Source organism: Triticum aestivum, chromosome 7D (genome assembly GCF_018294505.1).
Source record: "Triticum aestivum cultivar Chinese Spring chromosome 7D, IWGSC CS RefSeq v2.1, whole genome shotgun sequence".
NCBI lineage: Eukaryota > Viridiplantae > Streptophyta > Magnoliopsida > Poales > Poaceae > Triticum > Triticum aestivum.
The window spans coordinates 379,024,045-379,038,183 of record NC_057814.1 but is presented as its reverse complement, the minus strand read 5'-3'; positions in this window follow the sequence as shown (position 1 = coordinate 379,038,183).

The window sequence follows — 14,139 nt, the reverse complement described above, 5'->3', positions numbered from 1 at the left end:
TTTGAACCAGTTCGGTCTCACCGAGTTTCACTATTCGGTCCCACCGAGTTTGGTAAATTGTGTGTAATGGTTAGATTTCGTGTAGAGGCTATATATACCCCTCCACCCCCTTCTCCAGTTAGGAGAGAGCCATCAGAACATGCCTACACTTCCAACATTCATTTCCTGAGAGAGAACCACCTACTCATGTGTTGAGATCAAGACATTCCAATCCAACCACACGAATCTTGATCTCTAGCCTTCCCCAAGTTGCTTTCCACATCTTTCCACCATATCCAAATCTGTGAGAGAGAGTCGAGTGTTGGGGATACTATCATTTGAAGCACAAGAGCAAGGATTTCATCATCAACACACCATCTATTACCTTTTGGAGAGTGGTGTCTCCTAGATTGGTTAGGTGTCACTTGGGAACCTCTGTCAAGATTGTGGAGTTGAACCAAGGAGATTGTAAGGGCAAGGAGATTGCCTACTTCGTGAAGATCTACCCAAGTGAGGCAAGTCCTTCGTGGACGATGGCCATGGTGGGATAGACAAGGTTGCTTCTTCATGGACCCTTCATGGGTGGAGCCCTCCGTGGACTCGCACAACTGTTACCCTTCGTGGGTTGAAGTCTCCATCAATGTGGATGTACGATAGCACCACCTATCGGAACCACGCCAAAAATCTCCGTTTCTACATTGCGTTTGCTCCCTCCAAACTCCTCCCCTTTACCTTCATATGCAATGATTTACATTCCGCTGCTATACTCTTAGAATTGCATGTGTAGGTTGATTGCTTGACTTGTGTTAAGTTGCTAAAATCTGCAAGACTTAAAATTGGGAAAAGGCTAGATTTTTATTTGGTCAAGTAGTCTAATCACCCCCCCCCCCCTCTAGACATACTTTCGATCCTACAAGTGGTATCAGAGCTTTGGTCTCCATTTGCCTTGATTTTTATAGCTTTGGTGATCATAGCCTTGGTTTCACAACCTAGGAGAGTATGGCGTCTAGCGAGGGAAATTACCACTATAGAAGTCCTTACTTTGATGGTACTAATTTTTCTAATTGGAAGCATAAGATGAAAATGCATATTCTTGGTAATAACCCCGCCGTTTGGGCTATTGTGTGTATTGGCTTGCAAGGTGAATTCTTTGATGGAAGGGAACCGAATCGTGAAGCAGCCGCTGAAGAATTAAATATGTTGCAATATAATGCTCAAGCTTGCGATATCCTCTTCAACGGATTGTGCCCCAAAGAATTCAACAAAATCAGCCGTCTTGAGAATGCAAAGGAAATTTGGGATACTTTGATTGATATGCACGAAGGTACCGACTCCGTCAAGGAATCCAAATTGGATGTGCTTCAAAGTCAACTTGACAAGTTTAAAATGAAGGATGGTGAAGGTGTCACTGAAATGTACTCTAGGTTTGCTCTCATCACAAATGAGATTGCCGGCTTAGGAAGTGAAGAGATTACCAACAGATTTATCATCAAGAAGATCCTAAGAGCCTTGGATGGAAAATATGATACCGTGTGCACATTGATCCAAATGACCAAATTACAAAGATCTCAAACCAACGGAAGTCATTGGAAGAATTGTTGCTCATGAGATGTCACTCAAGGACAAAGAAGAGCTTCACAACAAGTCTAGTGGCGCTTACAAAGCCTCATGTGATGCTCCTACATCATCAAGTGAGAAATAAGTCTTCAATGAGGAATTGAGCCTAATGGTGAAAAACTTCAACAAGTTCTATAAGAGTAGAAGCAAAGAGAGAAGTTCCAAATCACGATCCTACCATGACAAAAGATCTTCTAGTCGTGATCGCAATTGCTACAATTGTGGAAGACCCGGACACTACTCAAGTGAGTGTACGGCTCCCTACAAAAGAAGAGAAGACTCACCTAAAATGAGAAGTAAAAGGGAAGAATCACCTCCAAGGGAGAGAAGGAGTAGAGATGATCGTTATGAATGAAGAACCTCTCGCAAAAACAAGGATTCGGAAAGGAAGGATAAGTCATCAAGGAGCTACACAAAACGAAGACATCAAGCTCATGTTGGTGAATGGGTATCCGGTTCCGTCTCCGACAATCACTCTGAGAGAAGTTATCACTCAGACTCCAAATATACTCAAGATGAAGGTGTTGCCGGTCTAGCACTTGTGTCAACCAACTCCTATGACATATTTGACTCACCAAATGAAGGAATTGTAAGATTCTTCATGTGTAAAGGCCCAAAGGTGTCACACCCCGAGTATGTTGATTTCAATAGTGACGAAGATGATTCACTAGGTGATGATGATTTACTTGTTGACAACTCTAGTGATGAAAACTATGATGAACTTGCTATTAATCATGCTAATCAGTATAAAACGAATGATGATGATAAGAAGGAGATTGAGCATCTAACTAAAGAACTAAACACTCTTAACTTAGCTCATGAAACTACCTTAGAAGATCATCGAGAGCTTTTAAAGACTCATGAGAAGCTATGCTTTGAAAAGCTCAATCTAGAGCAAGAGCATGGGTTCTTAAAAGCAATCAATGATGATCTTCGTAAGAAAATTTCTTCTTACATTGCCAAGCGTTTACTCTTGTCTACTTACATGCCACAAGTAAAATCTAGCAATAAGAGTAAGAAAGATTCTTCTTCTAGTAGTAACAATAATCATGTTAAATCCAATATTGTTGCTTCTAGTAGTTCTCTTGATTCCACTAATGATTCTCTTAGCCAAGTTACACTTGAGCAAGAAAATAGCTTATTGAAGGGAATTATAGAGAAATGTGTTTATAAGAGCCTTGCCGGAAGTAAGCAATTTGAGGAAATTGTACGCAAGCAAGGAAGGCACCGGAAGAATCAAGGTGTTGGTTTTGAATGAAAGTTCAATGCCAATGGAGTTGAGTGGGAAGAAGATCAATACCCCAAGACGAAGTTTGTTCCTCAACAAGAGAAGTATGATCCTACTTCCTTCAAGGGGACACAAGCTCAAGATGATCTTCCACCACAAGACCACAAGCTAAAAGGCAAGGACAAGCTTCAAGAGGAGATTGATGCATTTGAAGAAGCTCCTAAGGCCTTGGTCAATTGGGTTCCCAAGACAACATCAAGTTCTACTTCATCAAGTACGACTACAACCCCAAGGATTCCCATCAAGATGATGTGGATCCCGAAGAAGAATAACTAGAGAGTTCTTGAGGGTGACTCCGCCAACATACTTCACTCATATTCATTTGGCAAGAACAAGTGCAATCAACTTCACATCTTGCACTAGTTCAAGGAGTCACAAACCCTCTTGTTGGTAAGTCAAGGGACAAGGTAACCTAATGCTTTCATGGACATCATCTTGTGTGTACTTCACTCTATGTCTATGGATATCCTTGTTTGTTCCTTGTGGGACTAACCCATGTAGGTATTGAAAGTGCACTCACTCCAATGGATTGCTCCAAATGATTTACATCAACATTTAGCATCTACATATTCAACACCTACATGAAGTCATCATCGACAAAACCCATGGTTAGTTCATCCCTCTTAGGCGGGATATCACATCTAGGGGGAGCTTTACTCTAAGAATTGAGCTAAAGCAACTCTATGGTGTGAACACAACAATGCTTTATGTAAAAGTGGTAACCCCACTTGTGCTTAAACGATGAGTATGACCTACGATCAAATGTTCTCATTTGACTCCTCGGTCAATATACTCATATATAGATGACCTAGTCATCGCCAATTGCTTGATAGATGCTAGAGTGTTTGTGCATGCTTTGCCACATATTTCATTTGCCATCTTATTGTGTGAGCATGTTGAGTGCATATTTTTCTCATTCGAGGACATCCATTTGTTGCTTTGATTGTTTGGTCTTTTCTATTGCCAAATGGATGGACAAGTATGCCTAAGAACTCCCTCTAGCTATATATGCTTTTCGTCTCAAACTCTATTCATGCTACATCACAAAGTTTGATCAAGTCAGATTCGAACCCTCTGGGTGAGGAGCACTCGGAGCCACCGATTCGTCATAGACTTAAACTTCCAAAACCTCTTAGTGTATTTTGGTCTGACCGATTTATTCCTTTCGGTCATACCGAGTTCATTGAGTTGATCTAGGTTTGAATCTTGGTGCAACCGATTTGAACAATTCGGTCACACCGAGTTGCAGTAACTGCTTGCGATTCTGCATCTCGGTGCCAGCGAGCCATTCCACTCGGTCACACCGACAGGGTCTGGATATATGTACCCACGGGTCAAATTTTGGAAATTTCTCCGAAACCCTTCGCCCGCGCATATCCAGCTCTGCCGACTTGAGGTCTCCGGATCGTCTCCTCATTGCTAGTGACCCCCTGCCGCTGGTCTCCGCCACCGTCAACGGATATCTCCGCCGTCGTTGTCGTCGTAGCGAGCTCATCGCCAAGTTAGGGTATGAGTTCGATCATTTGTGCTTTCTCACTCCAATTTTTAGCACGAAGACAATGCCATGATTCTTGTCACGTTTGAGATTGTTCTATCCAGCAAAAACTTCCTTTAGATTAGTTTTGATTCGAAAATTTAGGGTTAGTTTTCCGCCGAATTCATCTCGGACCGACCGAGTTGTAGAAATCGGTCTCACCGATTTGGCCTAGGCCATTGCACTTGTGATTTTCGGTCTAACTGAAACTTACAAATCGGTGTGACCGAGTTCGATTCTCAATGAAACCCTAGCAATCTCGGAGTCACCAAACTGTGTCTCGGTCTGACCGATTCCACTAGTTTAGACTCTAATATTGCTTCGGTGTCACCGAGTTTAACAAATCGGTAGCTCTGAAATGCTTTCTGTAGAAAACTAAAACTAAGTTTTTTGACTCAATTGTTTTGCAAAATCTCTGCACCTTGTGATGCTCATCCACTCTATATCAACTATATCTATTCACATGGACAACTTTCAGGGTCATCTTGCAGTTTCAGCCATGTCAGACCAGAGTGACAGTCAAAACAAGTCTGAGGAACAGGTTAACTTGAGTGAGGGCACTAGTCCCTCTGGCAGCTATGATGAGGGTAGCAGAAGCACCCCAAGCAACTTGCCAAAAGCTGCAACCAGGACAAGGAGGAAGAGAAACTCAGAATCAGAAGATGAAGACTTTGTTGTTGATGAAGAGGTCACTTCAAAGAAGAAGGTTGTCAAGAAAGAGTTTGGAACCAAGCCTGGGTTGCACAAGAAAGCTCCTGCCAAGAGAGTGCCAATGTCAAAAGTTAGAGCATCTACTCAAGAGAAGGCCCAACCAGCAAGTGGTGGTGGAAAGAAAAAGAAGGAAAGGAAGAGAGGAAGATGGTGCAAGCTTGTTGATCCTATGGATGAATTTGAGAAGCACTCATCTGATGAGGAAGAGGATGCTGCTCCAGCTCCTAAAGCTCAGAAGTTGATGGGGGTGCCATCAAGTCAGGGGCTGCTCCATCAAAGCCCAAGACTGCCCCCAAGGCTGCTGCTGCTACTCAAACTTCTAAGCATGCAGCACCCAAGAGGTCAACTAGAAACATACTAGCTGCTGAGAAGAACAAGGCCCTGGTGCCTGAAATGGAAGAAGAAGAAGAAGAGCCCCAAGTGCTCAGAAAACTCAAACCAGAGATTCCTGATCATGATGACAATCATCCAGTTGCTGAGAATATGAAGGAAAGAAAATATGCAGGACTCAGATTGTGGAGGCAGTCAGACCCTTATGTTGTGAGAAGAAGAACTGTTGTGTACTACAGGTTTCACACTAAGGAACAACAGGACTTCTATGAGACAGTCCTCTTGGACAAGAAGATCATTGTGTGTGACATGAAATGGGTTGACTGGAAATACATTGCCAACAATGAAGATCACTTTCCTGGAGTTCATGAGAGCTTCAGACTCAATGGAGTTGACACTTTTGTTGGTCAGAAATTGACCAAATGGAATGATGAGCTGATCATACAGTCCTATTCCACTGCTCACTTTTACCCAGATGGGAAGATAGCTAGTCTGGATGACTGAAGGTACTAGGTACCAATCTACAGTTGCTGAGTGGGCCAAGCTTATCAATGCCCCTGAAGAGCATGAGGATGACACTGATGTCTATGCCAAGCGCAAGAAATATCACAACTCCATGGCCAATATGTACAAGGAGATACCTGACAAGGCCTTGGAGACACACAAGCTAGGCTCAGTATATTACTTGTTGTCTGGTTTGGCCACCATGAACACTATATTGAGGCACACTTTGTTTCCCAAGTCAGGAGATCACAGGATGATCAGAGGCCACTCCATCAACTTGCTTCAGATGTTTGATGTGCCACAAAAATTTAAAGTGATGAGTTTGATTGTTGAGACTATCAAGAGAACTGCAGCAGATCAGAAGAGATCATGTGGGTATGCTCCACACATTCAGATGCTCATAAATTCCAAGATGGGCACAGGCACATATTTGTTGGATAAAGAGCACCTTCCCTTGAGGCCTGATTTTGAGGATAACACTGTTGTGATGGATGCTTCACATCTAACTTCTGTTGAGGCTCAAGAGAAGAGAGAGAAGGCACAAGCTGAAAAAGCTTCAAAGATTCTAGATCCTTCTGTAGTCAATCTCAAGACTAAGCAGGACCATCTCAGCTATCTGCTTGAGGCCACTGTGAGAATAGAGAAAGGACTAGCTACCCTGACTCGAAATCAAGAGAGCCTTGAAAGGATCTTTGAGATAAAGCTTCATGACTTGGATGTCAAAGTGACTGAGATTCAGACTTAAGTGGAGAAGATACAATAAGAGCTTGTGGACAGGAGTGACAAGACAACCACATATGCCTATCAGAGGGTGCCCAGAAGACAGAGGTCTGCGGCAGTGCCAATGACAGGCACTAGGGCTACAACTTCAGCTCCTGCAGCCACAGCTTCAGTTGCCCCTCCAGTGGCAACCCTTCCAGCTCCTCAGACGTCAGCAGAAATCTTCGCAGATGTTGTTCTCTCCACGCCATCTCAGCACTCCAGAGCTCCCGGAGATCTTGCTTGGAGTGTCATATAGCACTATGCATTTTCGAGCTTTTTGGTAACTTGTTGCCAAAGGGGGAGAAAGTGTATAGATCATAGGCTGAGAGAGAGAGAGAGAGTGGTTTGCCTCTCTTGCTACTTATTTGCTTGCTTGTTTGGTTGATACTCTACTTGTGTGTGAGATATACTTCTATGATCATGTGGTGGATCATACTTTGCTTCATTATGCTATGCTTGAATGATGACATCTCTTATATCTTGTGTATGATCTATCATATTTGTGGTGATGAGTGCATGTTATGTATGTTCTATCATTTTGAGCGCTCCACGAAGATGTATGTGACATGGAAGAGTAACCCATGATCCTAATCGATTGTGCATTTGCATTCAAAAGCAAATCATAAATAATGCACAAATTTAGGGGGAGCTCTTATCACATACTTCTCAAGCGATGATGTATTTCACTCTTATTATCATTTGTCGAAGCTTTGATCTATATATTATCATCAATTACCAAAAAGGGGGAGATTGAAAGTGCAACTAATCCCTGGGTGATTTTCGTAATTCTTAACAACATATAGCTCACTGAACTAATATTCTTTCAAGATAATCATTTTAGAAAGTTCAATGATTGGCATGGCATGGACTAAGAGATGTGGACCCCTCAAATGCTAAGGACACATATTGGCAAAAGCTCAAGACTCTACGTTTTCATTTTAGTGATCCAAGATCACATTGAGTCCATAGGAAAAGCCAATACTATTGAAAGGGGATGAGGTGTTGCTTAATGGCTTGTTTCTCAAAATGCTTAGTGATATGCTCCAAAATCCCTCAGCCACTTTCTCATTTCCACATATGTCCAAAACCTAAAGTCAAACTCGGCCCCACCGATTTGATCTATCCGGCGCCATCGAGTTCACTTGACATAGCCATAGCCAGAAATCCTAATCAGTTCGGTCTCACCGAGATGGGATTGCAAACTATCTTTTTCCCTTCGTAACATTTCGGTCTAACCGAGATGAGCGATCGGTCTCACCGAGTTGACAATGCAAACTCTTTGTTTCCTTTTCATAACGTTTCGGTCTCACCGAAATAAGCGGTCGGTCCCATCGAGTTTGCCTGACCAACTCTCTGTTTGCTTGTTACTGAAATCGGTCTCACCGAGTTGAAGTAATCGGTCAAACCGAGATCAAGTTTTGCCCTAACCCTAGTGTGTCGGTCCCACCGAGTTGATCATGTCGGTCCCACCGAAAAGCCTAACGTTCACATTTTGAACCAGTTCGGTCTCACCGAGTTTAACTATTCAGTCCCACCGAGTTTGGTAAATTGTGTGTAACGGTTAGATTTTGTGTGGAGGCTATATATACCCCTCCACCCCTTCTCCATTTAGGAGAGAGCCATCAGAACGTGCCTACACTTCCAACATTCATTTTCTGAGAGAGAACCACCTACTCATGTGTTGAGATCAAGACATTCCAATCCAACCACAAGAATCTTGATCTCTAGCCTTCCCCAAGTTGCTTTCCACTCAAATCATCTTTCCACCATATCCAAATCTGTGAGAGAGAGAGTTGAGTGTTGGGGAGACTATCATTTGAAGCACAAGAGCAAGGAGTTCATCATCAACACACCATCTATTACCTTTTGGAGAGTGGTGTCTTCTAGATTGGTTAGGTGTCACTTGGGAGCCTCCGTCAAGATTGTGGAGTTGAACCAAGGAGTTTGTAAGGGCAAGGAGATCGCCTACTTTGTGAAGATCCACCCAAGTGAGGCAAGTCCTTCGTGGGCGATGGCCATGGTGGGATAGACAAGGTTGCTTCTTCGTGGACCCTTCGTGGGTGAAGCCCTCCGTGGACTCGCGCAACCATTACCCTTCGTGGGTTGAAGTCTCCATCAACGTGGATGTACGATAGCACCACCTATCGGAACCACGCCAAAAATCTCCGTGTCTACATTGCGTTTGCTCCCTCCAAACTCCTCCCCTTTACCTTCATATGAAATGATTTACATTCCACTGCTATACTCTTAGAATTGCATGTGTAGGTTGATTGCTTGACTTGTGTTAAGTTGCTAAAATCTACCAAGACTTAAAATTGGGAAAAGGCTAGATTTTTATTTGGTCAAGTAGTCTAATCACCCCCTCTAGACATACTTTCGATCCTACAGATGCCCGAGTGGCATCCCCTCTTTCTTCTAATGACCATCGGTATTTTACTCGAAACTATATTTTTATTCGTCACATACTATGAGTATTGCTTGGAGCGTCTTGTATGATATGAGTCTTTGCTTGTTTTGCTTATTATTTTAAGTCATGAATCCTTGCTGGACACACCTATTTGAGAGAGCCAAAATTATACCATGACATGTTAGAATTGCTCTCTATGCTTCACTTAAATCCTTATGAGCTATGGAATTGCTCTAGTGCTCCACTTATATCTTTTTGAGCACGGTTTGCTTTAGTATTTTTGAAGAAATGCTCTCTTGCTTCACTTAGATTATTTGAGAGTTAGTAAATTTTTCAAGAAATTCTCTTTTGCTTCACTTAAATTAATTTGAGGGAAATAAATATTATGCTCATGATCTTCACTTATATTTGTTTGAGCTTATCAAAAGCAACACATGAAAATTAGTCCCAAAGTGATAGATATCCAAGAAGGATATAATAAAAACTTTCATGAAGATCATTGGACAAAATAAACTTGATTCCTTGTAATAGTTTTGAGATATGATGATGTGATATGTGAGTCGTGTTGATGAGTAATTGTGCTTTAGTAAGAATATTGGTGTTAAGGTTTGTGATTCCCTATGCAAGCACGAAAGTCAATAGTTATGCAATGAAATTACATCCTACTTGTGGTGCATTATCCGGTGTTAATTATGTTCAATGCTCGCTTACGAGATTATTTGTTTCTTGGTTGGTCGCTTCTCAATCTTTTGCTAGCCTTCATTTTTCACTAAGTATGATCACTACTTGTGCATCCAAAATCCTTTAAAGCAGTTTTGCCACATGAGTCCACCATACCTACCTATATGTGGTGTTCCTTTGCCACCTAAGCTAATTTGTATGTGTCATCTCTAATTTTCAAAATAAACTTCTCTTTTGTGTGCTCGTACCGCTGATGAACCGGTAGGGGGTGGCTAATATATTTCCATGCTAGATATGTTATTCTCATGATGAGTGTTTATTCACTTGTCATTGCACAAGAGTAAGGCAAAGGTATTAGGGATGCCCAGTCCCGAAATGAAAAATAAATTTACTTTATGTTGTCAAATAATAAATTCCTTGGAAAGTGTTGGTATGGAGGGCACCCGTGGATACGGTTAGCCATGGAAAGTGAAAGTATGGTTGAAAAAGGAATAAACTTTAATTTCTGTTTGGGAACTGCCTATGATATATCTAGCATGGAAAGTATTGGGAAGTACTCGATCGTTCTGTTGACAGGAAAAGCACGCCTCCCAAAATGTTTTTATCTCTATCATTTTCGCTTTGAGCTCTGGCACCTCTACAAATCCCTACTTCCCTCCGTGAAGGGCCTTTCTTTTACTGTATACAATTTTTATTTTTATTTGAGTCTCCATCTTCTCTCATAAAGCACCAACTAAGGGGCACTATGATCGTACTTGAGAATTGGGTGTAGCTAATATGCGAGTGTGTTTCATGAATGGATCAATGATTGAGCATAATGGGCTAGGGATAACTTATTTTAGCATTGATATTTTGAAATACATGGTTGTTTGTTGATATGCTTGAGTATTTAAGTCTCATGTCAAAACTAGACTATTGCTTTGAACCATATAAAAGTCCAAATGTCCATGCTACAAAGAAAAGAATATGAGATGACATGTTAGGCAGCATTCCACATCAAAAAAATTGTTTTTATCATTTACCTACTCGAGGACGAGCACGGATTAAGCTTGGGGATGCTGATACGTCTCCAACGTATCTATAATTTTTTATTGTTCCATGCTGTTATATTATCATTCTTGGATGTTTAACAATCATTTTATAGTCAACTTATATCATTTTTTGGTACTAACCTATTGACATAGTGCCAAGTGCCAGTTGTTGTTTTTTACATGTTTTTTACATCGCAGGAAATCAATATCAAACGGAGTCCAAACGCAGTGAAACTTTTTGTGGATTTTTTTGGGACCAGAAGACATCCAGTGGGCAAAAGAAGTACCAAAGAGGGAGCCTGAGGTGAGCACAAGACACCAGGGCGGGTTGTGCCCACCTCGGGGGCCTCCCACACCGCCTGTTTGCTCTATAAATACCCCAATATTCCAGAAACCCTAGGGGAGTCGATGAAAATCAATTCCAGCCACCGCAAGTTCCAGAACCACCAGAACCAATCTAGACACCTTCACGGAGGGGTTCATCATGTCCATTGGTGCCTCTCCGATGATGCGTGAGTAGTTCTTTGTAGACCTACGGGTCTGTAGTTAGTAGCTAGATTGCTTCCTCTCTCTCTCTCTTTTGATTCTCAATACAATGGTCTCTTGGAGATCCATACGATGTAACTCTTTTTCTGGTGTGTTTGTTGGGATCCGATGAACTTTGAGTTTATGATCAGATCTATCTTTTTATCCATGAAAGTTATTTGAGTCTTCTTTCATATCTTATATGCATGATTGCTTATAGCCTCGTATTTCTTCTTCGATATTTGGGTTTTGTTTGGCCAACTTGATCTATTTATCTTGCAATGAGAAGAGGTGCTTTGTGATGGGTTCGATCTTATGGTGCTTGATCCCAGTGACAGAAGGGGAACCGACACGTATGTATCATTGCTATTAAGGATAACAAGATGGGGTCTATTTCTACATAAATAGATCTTGTCTACATCATGTTATCCTTCTTATTGCATTACTCCGTTTCTCCATGAACTCAATACACTAGATGCATGCTGGATAGCGGTCGATGTGTGGAGTAATAGTAGTAGATGCAGGCAGGAGTCGGTCTACAAATCTTGGACGTGATGCCTATATAATGATCATTGTCTGGATATCGTCATGATTATTTGAAGTTTATCAATTGCCAAACAGTAATTCGTTTACCCACCGTTTGCTATTTTTCTCGAGAGAAGCCAATAGTGAAATCTCCGCCCCCCGGGTCTCTTCTGTATTATATTTGCTTTTGCGATCTATTTTTAATTGCTTTTATTTTCAGATCTATATTTCCAAAAATACAAAAATACCTTGCTGCAATTTATTTTATCTTGCATTCCCGCGAGATCTATCTATCAAATTATTACAACCCTCTAACGTTCGGTTGCCAATTTCCGGCGTCGTTGGCCGAAAGGGATTGACAACCCCTTTAACACGTCGGGTTGTGAGTATTTGTTATTTGTGTGCAGGTGCCGTTCACGTAGTGTTGCGTGATTCTCCTACTGGTTCGATAACCTTTGTCTCATCACTGAGGGAAATACCTACCATTGTTGTGCTGCATCATCCCTTCCTCTTTGGGGAAATACCGACGTAGTTCTAGCAGACATCACACCAATCCAGACAACTACTCATCACAAGAAAGCACGGTAAACTATGAATTCAAACCGGATATGGAAGAACATGTGACACCAATCCAGGCAACTACTCATCGCGAGAAAGCGCGGTAAGCTATGGATTCAAACCGGATATGGAAGAACGCGTGGCACCAATCTAGACAACTACTCATCACGAGAAAGCGCGGTAAACTAAGAATTCAAACCGGATATGGGAAAACACGTGGCACCAATCCAGACAACTACTCATCGCAAGAAAAGCACGATAAACTATGAATCCAACCCGGATATTGAAGAACAGGTGACACCAATCTAGACAACTACTTATCACGAGAAAGCACGGTAAGCTATGGGTTGAAACCGGATATGGAAGGACAGGTGGCAACAATCAAGACAACTACTCATCGCGAGAAAGCGTAGTAAACTATGAATTTAAACCAGATACGGAAGGACACGTGGCACCAATCCAGACAACTACTCATCGCGAGAAAGCGCGGTAAGCTATGGATTCAAACCAGATATGGAAGGACACATGGCACCAATCCAGACAACTAGTCATCACGAGAAAGCGCGGTAAACTATGAATTCAAACCGGATATGGAAGAACACGTGACACCAATCCAGACAACTACTCATTGCGAGAAAGCGTGGTAAGCTATGGATTCAAACCGGATATGGAAGAACGCTTGGCACCAATCCAGACAACTACTCACCATGAGAAAGCGCGGTAAACTATGAATTCAAACAAGATATGGGAAAACACGTGGCACTAATCCAGACAACTACTCATCGCGAGAAAAGCACAATAAACTATGAATTCAAACCGGATATTGAAGAAGACGTGACACCAATCCAGACAACCCATCGCGAGAAAGCACGGTAAGCTATGGATTCAAACCGGATATGGAAGGACATGTGGCACCAATCCAGACAACTACTCATGGCGAGAAAGTGCGGTAAGCTATGGATTCATACCGGACATAGAAGGACACGTGACACCAATCCAGACAACTACTCATCGCGAGAAAGCGCGGTAAGCTATGGATTCAAACCAGGTATGGAAGGACAGGTGGGACCAATCCAGACAACTACTCATCGCGAGAAAGCGTGGTAAACTATGAATTTAAACCAGATATGGAAGGACACATGGCACCAATCCAGACAACTGCTCATCGCGAGAAAGCGCGGTAAACTATGAATTCAAACCAGATATGGAAGGACACGTGACACCAATCCAGATAACTACTCATCGCAAGAAAGCGTGGTAAGCTATGGATTCAAACCTGATATGGAAGGATACATGGCACCAATCCGGACAACTACTCATCGCGAGAAAGTGCGATAAGCTATTGATTCAAACCGGATATGGAAAAACATGTGGCACCAATCCATACAACTACTCATCACGAGAAAAGAGCGATAAACTATGAATTCAAACCGGACATGGAGAACACGTGACACTAATCCAAACAACTACTCATCGCGAGAAATCATGGTAAGCTATTGTTTCAAACCGGATATGGAAGGACACGTGGTACCAATCGAGACAACTACTCATCACGAGAAAAGCGCGGTAAACTATGAATTCAAACCGGATATGGAAGAACACGTGACACCAATCCAAACAACTACTCATCGCGAGAAAGCGCACTAAATTATGGATTCACACCGGATATGGAAGAACGCGTCGCACA